This window comes from Macrosteles quadrilineatus, unplaced genomic scaffold (assembly GCF_028750875.1).
Source record: "Macrosteles quadrilineatus isolate MER2022 unplaced genomic scaffold, UCM_ALF_1.0 Scaffold_1__1_contigs__length_201487025, whole genome shotgun sequence".
In the NCBI taxonomy this organism is placed as follows: Eukaryota; Metazoa; Arthropoda; class Insecta; order Hemiptera; family Cicadellidae; genus Macrosteles; species Macrosteles quadrilineatus.
This window is the reverse complement of record NW_026542594.1, coordinates 18,321,825-18,333,988: the sequence shown is the minus strand read 5'-3', so window position 1 is coordinate 18,333,988 and position 12,164 is coordinate 18,321,825.

Genomic DNA, 12,164 nt, shown 5'->3' with positions numbered 1-12,164 from the left:
ATATACTCAATACAAAATATTATTTAGCTGTTAATTAATAGCCCATACAGCTAATGGCAACTTTGGGGAGCGAGCTGGCGTAGTGGTTAGAGCGCGGGACTTCAGTCCCTGAGGTCCCGGGTTCGAACCCCGCCAAGTCACCAATGGATTTTATCTAAGTGATAATGTCGCAACCCCTAGGTCTAGCCTGAAGTAATGTTAAAAACAATCCCAGGCTCGTGCCTAGCGTCCTTAGAACAAAAAATGGCATCTAACAGTTTTTATAGTAGAATCAGAAAAAACATATAGGTGTGCTATTCCCGTCATGTTCTGACTCACGGCCACCTTTAACTCTGCTAATTGTTTTTACTTTTCTTTGTTTACTAGTTTACCTACGACCGTTTTTTAAAGTAGCCGTTTCAGTAGAGTTCTTAGAATTGAAAAGTATCTCATAACAGCATTGTTTACTTTCATAACAGCATAGTTTTACTCATAACAACACGGGTAACGGACCAATGAGGTTCAAGGATTAAGAGAGGAGAAGCAAAATTGTAATGATTCGAAATTCAACTAATCAGCTGTTCAGGCCAATTTAATTGTTGATTGTTGCAATTAGTATTTGATACAAATACAAAGTTCCGTTGCATCACTGTCAGTGGCAATTAGAGGTTATAAACAAAAACATAACCTCTCTTAGAAGTTGTGAGTAGTGATTTTTAGTAATTAAAACAATTTTTTAGTAAGGTAAAGTAGTGTACGTAACTCGCGTAAATAGTGTTAACGACACGAGTAGAAAATTTAAGGTACGAGCCTTTTGCGTAAACTACTATAAAGGTAAGGTGGCCGTGGCTGACTTCACCCAGATTGCAAACAAAAAATCACCTGATTGCATTGCCTTCTTCCACCATGGTGTTTAGTTATTATTTGTGCAACTAGTGAGTAAAGCCTGGTTTTTTAATGAAAAGTGCGTGTCACTGACTAGGGATTTAAACTCTTGTCAAAGTAATATTGAGAGCTTAAGAGCCTCTTTACTTCAGGCTAAGAATGAAAATGAAGTCCTTAAGACAGCTCTTTCTCATGAAGACACTTTGTCTGACTCAGTTGAGTGTCCTTCTGACACAAACAATTCCATCAAAGAAATGTTATCTGAAAAGGAGAAGTCCTTGCAAGTACTAGCCAACAAGCTGAATGATGCTTTGAAAGCTAAAGCTGGGTTATCTTCAGATATTGAAAAGCTTCAAAGTCTCGCTGATCGTTTGAAGATGGTGATTAATGACAAGTGGTTGGACGACTCAATTGTCCAAGCATATTTCTCATCTTTCAACGAATCCAGTAAAGCCAAACTATCCAAAGCCCTATTTGCGGGCCCTAGTACCAGTGAGCTTTTGAAGCATGGTTCTTTTGATGTTGTTATGGGACAGCTGAGTGATCTTAATTTTGACTCTTTTAAATATGCTTTGTTATGTGTCAATAACAATGAAAGTCTAGAATGGAATAACAAAATTGACTCTAACAAATCTGGTCATGGCTCTCATTGGAGTATATTATTTGTTAATATTGCAAGTAAAGAAGCTTTCCACTTGGACTCTTTAAATAACTTAAATGAGAAACATGCATTGCGTTTATCTAGTAAGTTAAGTATCACTAAAGAGAATTTCCATTCTGTCCCCTGTCCTAAGCAGAATAACAATTTTGAATGTGCGCTCAATCTAATTTTGAATGCTAAGATAATACTAAACTGCTATTGTTCAACGTCTACAAAAAGTGAAACTAGTTTTGCTAGTTGGTTTCAAACTTTTTCTGATGGCTATGTAGTAGATGGTAATGATATTGTTTCTTTGCCTGAAAATACCGCCAGTCAACTTGTAACTAGTGATTCCAGAAAACCCTTATCCTTGACTTTAAAACGAGTAGATTCTAATCAGTGACATATAGTTCACCACAAAAAAAGCAAACAAAACATTACCTCTCAGAAATACCCTCCTGCACCATCTGCCGTTGGTACTAGCAACAAGTTTTCTTCCCTGGCACCCTCAGGTGATGATCTCTTGCCTGTTCCTGACAAAACTTCTCACTCTTCCCTACCTTTGCCCAATAAGGTGACAAGTTGCAAACCAAAACCTGGAAGCCCTAGACTTAAGTCCCCAAAATCTCCTGTGCTTAAGAAAGTGTCTAGTATAAAGCATGTTAAATCTAATTATACTAAATCTAAGTCTGTTGTCAAAATTTTTAGTGATAGTCACGGACGTCACCTCTCAGGTATTCTACAGTGTAAACTGAACAACTTGTACAACGTAGACGGCTTTGTAAAACCTGGGGTAAAAATGGAACAGGTCCTAGAGGGGGTAAAAGAAAGGTCAAAGTGCCTTGATTCAAGTGATTTCATTGTGATAATAGGAGGTACTAATAATGTTAATGTGAACGGATGCTGTAGCAACTTTGATAAGTCCCTTGATGAAATTTTAAAAAGTGTGTCTACACCGAGTGTTCTCGTAGTCGGTCTGCCTACCAGATACGATTTCCCCGATTTGAATCAAGTAACTTCTACAATCAATCATAAAATCCAATCCTTAACCTCATCCTACAAGAACGTATCCTTTGTCCCAGTAACATCCTTGACCCGCCCCAATTACACAAAAAAAGGACTCCACTTTAACTCTAAAGGTAAAGCGTTGGTTGCGGAGCTCCTTACAAAATACATACACAATCCCATCGTGCCCAAGGTATCTCATCCTGTATCAGGCCCTGTTCCAAGTATCACATCAATGCTATTTGAAAATCAGCTATACAAGTCAACTAAATCCCCTAAATCTGCCCATGTGTCTGAAAATTCTCTAAGTAGTTCCACATCCCGGTATTACCACTCTTCTAAAAGTCGCACAATCACAAATAGCCATTTTTTAGGGGAGGCACGCAGACCAGTGGGCGTCCCCTGGGGTCACTTCCTAAGGGGGATTTTGAGTGCGTAGGCATTCACTCTCAAAAAATTATCCACCAGAACATTAGAGGTCTCTTCAGTAAAGTAGATGAGTTGGAAATATTTATTGAAGATGAACAGCCAGACATTCTGTGTCTAACAGAACACGCCCTGAAGACATTCCAGATAGAGGATCTGCGCATTCATAACTTCGTCCATATTGCATCATTCTGTAGATCTAACATGAATGGAGGTGGAGTTGGTATATGGAGCAGAGGAAATGTAGAATGTAAAGCTCTCAGCTGCGAACAGTTTTGTGAAGAAGGCATCTGTGAGTTTGCAGCTACATCGGTTATCCTTAATCCCTCTGAGAAATATCTGATTGTCGCAGTGTACAGACCACCTTGTACTCATTATGATGAATTCTTTGATCGCATATCAGATTTACTGGATACACTAGAGGAAGGCCACGATACAGTTATAGTCATGGGTGATATGAACATTGACCTGGCAAAGGAGTCCTTCCTTGTTCGGAAGTACTTAGCTATCATGACTTCACACGGTTTATCCAACATAGTCAGAAGCTTCACCAGAGAAGCACTTCATTCCAAAACTTTAATCGATCACATTTTCACAAACTGTATTAGCCTTGAAAGTGAGGTAGTCATCTCGACACTATCGGATCACTACGCGCAAACTGTTAAAATACCTTTTCCTAAACGTAGGAAACCTCCAGGTGGGAAAACTATAGTCTACAGGCAATTTAATGACTGTAATAAGATGGTCTTCAGGCACCTTCTTTCTAAGGAGACTTGGACAGATATGCTGGCTACAGATGATCTTGACGAAAAATTTGAGGGCTTCTACGATCAACTAAAATACCTGTTTGATATATCCTTTCAAAAAATAACAAAAAAGATAAAAGAACCTTGTCAAAAGAAACTTTCCTTGAGCAACGATTTGATGATGATCAAGGACAAACTCTTTGATCTGTACAATACGACAAAGAATTTCGATTCTGAACATCCTCTGAGGCAATATTATAATAACCTCAAAAAATATTATCGCAAGGCTATAAAAGATCGAAAATCCTGTGAGATTCTGAAGAAAATTAATTCTTCGGGAAATAAGTCAAAGGCAATATGGGATATAATCAATAGTAATAAAGCACCTAATAAGGGAATGCCAAACGACATTAGCTTGGTAAAAAACGATGGCAAAATTGCCAGACAGCCTCAGGAGATTTCGGAATTGTTCAACTCTTACTTTATCGAAATCACACAAACCTCTGGTACTTCAACCGATTCCATGCGTTCTGATCCGATGCAGTTACCAGTAGTTAGAGACTCGCTGTTCCTCTATCCAACATCTGACACTGAGATAAAGGGAATTATCCAAGAACTGGCAAACAAGAAGACATCGGGGGAAGATGAAATCTCACCTGTTCGCTTAAAGGAGGTTTCCGATCTACTGGCAAGTCCTTTGTCCATCCTTATCAACCATTCTTTTGTTCACGGACATTTCCCAAGTGCTCTAAAATTAGCAGTTGTTAGGCCAGTCTTCAAATCAGGAAGCCGTAAGGAATGTAGCAACTATAGGCCAATTTCAATCCTATCCTCTTTGTCAAAAATCTATGAGAAAGCAGTTTTGACCAGGCTGTGGAACTTTTTGTTGGTCAACAAAACCCTCTTCGAAGATCAGCATGGATTTGTAAAGAGCAGAAGCACCTCAAGTGCAATTTTCTCCTTGGTCAACAACATAGTCATGCAACTGGACGCCAAAAACCATTCTTCGGGCGTGTTCTTCGACCTAAGTAAAGCTTTTGACTTGGTTGACCATGACCTGCTGCTGAATAAACTCGAAGCATTGGGCGTCAGAGGTGTGACCTTGGATTGGTTTTCAACCTTTCTTAAAGGAAGGAAACAGGTCGTTGAGATACCAGCTACCGATAGTGATGGATGTGTGAGGCATTTCAGGTCCTCCGTGGCTCCAGTCATAAGGGGGGTACCTCAGGGGTCTGTCCTCGGTCCAATTCTGTTTCTTCTGTTTATCAACGACCTTCCCTCATGCACAAACGCCAAGGTCTGCTTGTTTGCAGACGACACCTCTTTGACACTCGCTAGTCCTTCTTTAGCTGAACTTGAACAAAGAACCTACATTGAAGCCAACAAGCTCATTCAGTGGTTTGACGTCAACAGGTTGAAAATAAATACATCAAAAACCCAGTTTTTTAATTTCCGTATCTCGAACCGTTCAATCCATGACTCTTCTTTATCAATTCTCTTGAATCAAACGTTGGTTCAGCCAACAGAATCAGTGAAATTTCTTGGGTTGTACCTAGATCAACATCTAAAGTTTTATCAACATGTTGACTACGTCATGGGCAGGGTTAGTAGAGGCCTCTTCGTCCTGCGTACTTTATCCAGAACTGCTAATACTGATGTCCTTCTTTCAGCCTACTATGGGTTGATATATCCTTTTCTTTCATATGCTCTGCCGATTTGGGGTGCTGAAAATCAAAGAACACTTTTCTTGTTTAGGCTTCAGAAGAACGCAGTAAGAACCATTTTCTCTCTCCCACGTCGCCATTCTTGCAAGGAGGTTTTCAGTTCATCTGGAATTTTAACCTTTCCCTCCATCTATATCCTTGAGACGCTGTCATTTGTCAGGCAAAACCTTTCCAGGTTTCAAGTCGACTCTCACTCCTTCATTTATCCCTTGCGCTCCACGATCAACTGTTCAATTCCCAAACATTCCACGTCCTTTTTTAAACGTCACCTCTTGTACAACGGAATTAAACTTTTCAATAGCCTACCCATTGATCTCAAGTTGGAGAAAGACCACCTTCGATTCAAGAGAAAAATTAAGTCCTTGTTGCTTTCCAAATGCTGCTACAGCGTCCGTGAATTTCTGGCTGGCGGTTAAAGATTTATTTTCCTTTAATTTTATTTATTGTATAAGGGTATGCATCTTAAGTTGCTGATTTGTATTCAGTATATTGTATTGAATTATATTGACATAGCTAATGCAAATTGTATTTGTTAATTTGGCAAATAAATGACTTATTGACTTATTGACTTACACGGGTCAAGTACGGTGGGCGAGTCAAGTGTGCGAGTTGCCACTCGCTCTTTAACTCGCATGGTGTGGACATGCAGGCGAGTCGAGCAACGGGCGAGTTGATAAAAAGAGGTCAGTTGAGAGCGAGTCGAGTGATTTAGTTGAAAACCGAGTTGCTCGGCCCAGTAGCTACCCCCACCACCACGATTTGCCCGCAAAACACCTGTTTACTGATATCAAGTGAGTCCAGCGACCACAGAATTTATTTTTTGTGGTCGCTGAGTGAGTCGATCAAAAAACGACGATAAGTATTGAGGCTAGTTCAGTGAGTAGTGTAGGCCTATCTCACCCTCAATGCTCAATGGTTTATTTGAACAGTACAAGTGATTTTGTACAAGTACAAGTTGAACACAGTATTGTGTTGCATTGTCTCGTAAATCTACTCTTTTAGAAATTTCAGTTTTCAAAATTGTTGTACAAGATCTACAGCTCTACTGGACCGATTTTATTTATCAATGGGTCGTTAGAAAGCTCACTCCCTAAAAATGTGTTCTATGCAATGAACACATTGAAAACGGTGTTTTCAAATTTTTAATTTGGAGGCAACTTTTGGCTGCCTTTATATATTACTAGCTGTACCCGCGGGCTTTGCCCCGTATAACTTCATAAGAATTTGCATGGCTCAATCACGTCCTACATTAGGTTGGAGCTCGTTCGCTGCGCTTACTTGCCTTCAGGTTAGCTCGATCGCTATGCTAACTTGCCTCCAGGTTGAAGTTCGTTCGCTATGCTCACTCACCTTTTGGTTGCAAATTAGCTGTTGTCATAAATTTAAAAAAAAATAGTGCTGCACCCTGTTGCTGGTAATCCTTGTAACTTTAATGCTATTGAACATCATAGAACAGAACCAACTTGTTTAATTGAAACAGCTGTTAAGATCCATTAATTCCTTTTAAATATGAAAAATCATAAGGTTAACATGGGAAACTCCAGAGCCACTGGGGCGGAGCCTGAAAGCCCGATCAGAATAAAAACTACTTAGTTTTCCTATTCAATGCCCAAAGAATCGGTGTACCGAATTTCAGCCTCCTAGGTAAATGGGAAGTGGGAGAATTAGTGATGAGTGAGTCAGTCAGTCAGTCAGTCAGTGAGGGCTTTGCCTTTTATATATTTAGATTTTAAAGAAATACAGTATAGTAGGTAATTTGTGACAAATCTTTTTATCTTTCAGAATTTCACCTTTCACTTTGGTCTATTTCATCACCGTTATTTTGCAAAAAAAGCTTTTAAGCAACCTCTGAATTTAAGTGGTGATTCAGTTTTATATATTACTAGCTGTATCCGCGGGCTTTGCCCCGTTTTACTTCATGAGTGAGCTCATTCGCATGGCTCAATCACGTCCTGGTTGAAGTTCGTTCGCTACGCTCACTCACCTTTAGGTTGGAGCTCGTTCGCTGCGCTCACTTGTCTTCAGGTTAGCTCGTTTGCTACGCTAACTCGCCTCCAGGTTGAAGTTCGTTCGCTACGCTCACTCACCTTTTGGTTGCAAATAAGATGTCTGTAGTCATAAATTTAAAAAAATAATAGTGTGCTGCAGCCTGTTGGTAATCCTTGTAACTTAAATGCTAATTGCACATCATAGAACAGAACCAACTTGTTTAATTGAAACAGCTGTTAAGATTCATTAATTCCATTTAAATATGAGTACTCATAAGGTTAACATGGGAAACTCCAGAGCCACTGGGGCGGAGCCCGAGAGTCCGATCAGAATAAAAATAGCTTAGTTTTCCTATTTAATGCCTAAAGAATCAGTGTGCCAAATTTCAGCTTCCTAGGTAAATGGGAAGTGGGAGAATTAGTGATGAGTGAGTCAGTGAGGGCTTTGCCTTTTATATATATAGATAATAATCTATCTTCAGTATTAAACTCTTGAAGGGCCATTTTTAAACTCAAACAACAATTACGGTATTCAGAATACCCTAAACCATAAGTGAAATAATAAAAATTACTTCTCTGTGCCTACACTGTCTCTGTTTGAAATAATTGAAATAGGAATGCGTGTAGACACTCCAGTCAAGTACCGGACGAACTGGGCCGAATAACTCGTCTGACATACGCGACCCGTGTAAACCAGGGAGCAATTGACTCACTCGAGAGAAATACTTACTCACGAGCCGTAGGCGAGTGCAGGGCCGCGTTAAGGGTCAGTGGCGCCCTGTGCAAACCCAAAAGCAGCGCCCCGAGTGAGGAATGGTTTCTCGAGTGAGGCAATTGCACTTTGCACTCGAGTTGCACATTATATTTTTCCTACAGTTACCAAAAAACAAATAAATTGGTAAGAAACGTGACATATCTTTACACAGAAGTGAACTTTTAATATGACATTTAATGATACAACAGTACAACAGCTGACCAGCTGATTTACAGCCAGTGCGCATACGACCTTGTCTGCATGTTACGCGCTCACTATTTCGTGCATTCACGTTGCAAATCTGGAGTGAAACAAAGTAATTAGAGTGAGACAATGTTAACATTGTCTCACTGATGAGCGAATTGGCCACTTTGTTTTCTCAAATCAGTGAGAGAACATGTACATTAACTGTAGGAAAATAACTATTATTTTATTGTTTTTATATTTTTCCTAATTTGTGAAATGAAATCTGGGTGACAGAGGAATATGGCGGGAATAGCACACCTGTTTTGTCTTTTCAGATCCACGTATTTTCCTTCCATCATGCAAAAATATAGTGACAAAATATGGTAAACATTTACAATATTCCAATTTCGGAATTATTTTCTGTACCTACAGTAATTCAGTGCTACATTATTAACTAAATTTATTATACTGCACAAACTAATTTGCCAAACCAAATTAAGTCAAATAAAGTTTAACATAAAAACTTACCTAATAATAAATCAAACAGTATATTTTAATTTAAGTGATGATGTATTCTTAAGTACATACAAATTCTGGTCATATGTTAAGAAGATTACGAAATCGAGTTTTTAGGTGGACTTTGATCTTCCAAAAACTAATTTTCGACTATCACCAGATTCTTTCCGGGCCCTATACAATCGATAGTTCTTCTCACGAAAGTATATTATTGCATACTAGCAACAGTGCCCGTTGTGGTTTTAAAAATACAAACGGTCTGGTTATGAAATCCATACACCACTTTACTCACTAATATGAATGGTACAGTTTAAGCACATAACGTTAGAATCACACACTTAACATAATGAACACACTTAAAATACAAATGCAAATTGTTAACAACAACATTTAATCAAAGAAAAATTAATTAGATAACAATATAACAATAAGCTGATTATTAACACAGGTTTCGTATGTTTGGATTATGCATACTGGTAAACCAATTATTACCATCTATAAAAATAATTGGTTTTTCTTTTCCGAGTCGGGTTAGCTCTTCTATACGACCGATTTTAATAATTTTGGCCTTAAACTAAAGGTATGGACGTACCGCAGATATGCCATCAAGCATCGGCATTCATTTTGACGCATGTTTCGAGCTACTGTATGCACAAACTGCCTCACTGTACATTTCTTATGGGAGTTAAATTTGTTTTTTTTAGTTCAATGTTTCGCAGGCGGGCGATGGTTTACAGGAGGGCTCTTATACCCACCCGATTTTCATAATTTTGGTCTTGAAATAAGGATATGCAAGCACATACTTGTCATCAAGAATCATCATTAATTTATCTAATGTATTACTTGACGAAAGAATTTTTGTTCACTTCAATTAAAGATTTATATTCCAGCAGTTCTAATTACGTTATACATTTTGGTCTAAAAACCTTAAGTGAAATACCAGCTGTCATGTGAGCTATTGATTATTAGGATCCAACTATACCTAAAGCACATTGCTGAATCACGAATTATGATAATTCGTGATTCAGCAATGTGCTTTAGGTAGTCGGATCTTAATAATCAATAGCTCACATGACAGCTATGAATACAACAATAATTACAATCGTTTTTAGCACCTATCTGCATTCAATGATAGATAAGTAACTCAATTTTTATTTAAGTTATTTTATATGTCTTGGTCTTAAAATACTTCAAAGGCTTTCACTTGAGATATTGATAGTTTTAATCAGTTAAGTTCAAGATACTGTATCGCTCAATCAGAAAATAAAATAGGGTATCTTCAAAGGGTCTGACTTAGGGGAGGTATGATTGAGGCATTAGTTCAAAATTCCTCCGTGAACAGCGCTGTAGTAGAGAGCATTTTGGCAATGAAGGTTTACTAATCGCAAAAATAGTTCTGTTCATAAAATAAAATTATAAATGCCTCAAATTCAATTTTATAATTTGTTATTATAAAACTACTATCATAACCTAACCGAACTAACCAAACTTGCTGATAATGAAATAATATAAAAAAGTTTATTAATAGAAAAAATAATTCTGTTCATTAAATAAAACTAGAAATTGCTCAATTAAAATTTTATAATGACTTTATAATAAAATTAAACTGTCATAACCAAACCAAACCAACCAAACTTGCTGATAATAAAAAAATCTTAGTCAAAAAGTTAAGCAGGATTCGAACACGGAACCCTCAGCGCACCAGTCGGGTACGCTGACCACTAGACCACCGAGGCCGATAGTAAAAATTCGTATTGTTACGGTAATGGCATAGATATGGTAATGGTGATGGTGTTCCCTCAGCTAATGAGAAGCCCACAGCTGTCATCGTAAGCTCATCTATACCCAAGATGCATGGAGTAAAAGAGGTGGGCCAGACAGAGCGCGCCCCTCTCCCCCCCTCGCCTATCGGACTGAGGCAGTGACGTCACTGCAGTCCTCGAGCCACTACTCACAGCCCGTACACAACACTTTTAGATGTTATATTGCGTTGTTTACGCCAGTTTGTACTACGCAATTGTTAAAATTGGTTTTGCTTGGGTTTCAATATATTAATATGTTATTCCTCATTATATTACTACTAAAATATTAGAGCAATTGTTGATTAAATTGATGTCCATTTCTGCAATTGTTGTTATATCACTAAGGATATAAAATTATTATATATTATACTCTGATCCGGTAAATAGCATCTAATTTTATGATGTATATATTTTAAGGATAGCCTACTTAACTGGTTCATGAATATATTAGTAACTAAATTAGATAGGTACCCTTGGAATTTTTAAAATTATTAATTAAATCAAACAAACATTTTTCACTATACAGATATACCAAATAAAAGTAGCTTTTGGTAATGTACAATCATCATTAGATTAGTGTAATTAGGAATGGAGGTTTATATTTTTATGAATGGAAAGAAAACACATTTTAAATAAAACACTTTATTTACAAGGTGTATCTCTCACCATTGGACATGCAATCAGATATAAACATACATTGCGTTATTAGAGTTCTCGAAATCTTTTACTTACTCTTAAATTTAGTACTGCGACGATGACGTTTCTTATAGTAATACCAGAAACAAAAGAACCCTGGGCCGTTTCGAGCCGCGCAGGTTTGAATGGTACGCCACACCTACCGGCGCGAACCACGTGATCTTTTCGTTTCTGCGCAGGTTGTTTTGTTCGTGGTATGTCTATAGTTGATTATTTTTTATTTTTCGTTGCCGTTCATTTGTTTTTGCCTGTTTAAAAAACTTCAATATCATTAAACTCTACTGTTCTTCTTTGAACAAATAGCTCAAAATGGTCTAGTGGTAAACAATTAACTTTATGGCGTATGAGATAATGTCTTAACTTTCTTCACAGGACCATTTATTCATCAAAGCATTTTATATATTTAATTTTCAATTTAAAAAATTCCTTTTCCAAACTCTCAATTTTCATTTAGCCTACATTACGGTGTAGATTGCAAATTTTTTTTGTTTCCCGGGTAAAGTTTTCTGAATTTTCGTTTTGTCAAGCATTCCTTCGCATCACTGCGATAATACTGTTTTCAGAAGATACAAGTTTGATTCTGGGCTCACGAATGTTTAACATTCCCCAAACCCAATAATCATTAAATTAATTCCTTTAAACATCTTCAAAATAAACAAATATACAAATTTTTGAAATCCAAAAATCGTTTCTTTTGCACCTTTCAATAAAGACAAAGCGTATTTTTTTTTTGGCGAATAAAATATGACTCTTATGTCGGATTGAGTTTTAGTCATAGGTAACCGTCATTAAATATAGCTAGAGCAAACCGCATATC